This window comes from Otolemur garnettii, unplaced genomic scaffold (assembly GCF_000181295.1).
Source record: "Otolemur garnettii isolate 467f Iridium unplaced genomic scaffold, OtoGar3 scaffold00027, whole genome shotgun sequence".
Lineage (NCBI taxonomy): Eukaryota > Metazoa > Chordata > Mammalia > Primates > Galagidae > Otolemur > Otolemur garnettii.
The window spans coordinates 20,372,203-20,372,568 of NW_003852422.1; positions in this window are offsets into that span (position 1 = coordinate 20,372,203).

Sequence of the window (366 nt, forward strand, 5' to 3'; positions counted from 1 at the left end):
CCGGCTCACAGGATGGAGCTGCATTTTCCCGAAGTCCACATCTGGTGTCCACATCCATGCCTGTCTGCCTGAAGGAGCAGGCTCCCCGTTACTCTCCAGGATGGGGCCGACCTGCATTGTGCAAACACAGGCGGGGGGCCTGGTGTAAGTCCTGTACAGAGAGATACAGCCTGCTGTCTGGGCCAGTTTAACAAAGGACAGCCACCGTATTGCCCCCAACCTAAATACGTACCTCTATATCATTCATGCTTGTGAGCACTTGCCTATGAGCTTTCCTCTTATTGCCTGATTGAATTTATCTGGGCATGAAAAGCTTTTTGCAGGAGGCTCCTGTGGCTGAAGGGAGTAAGGCACGGTGCTGGCACC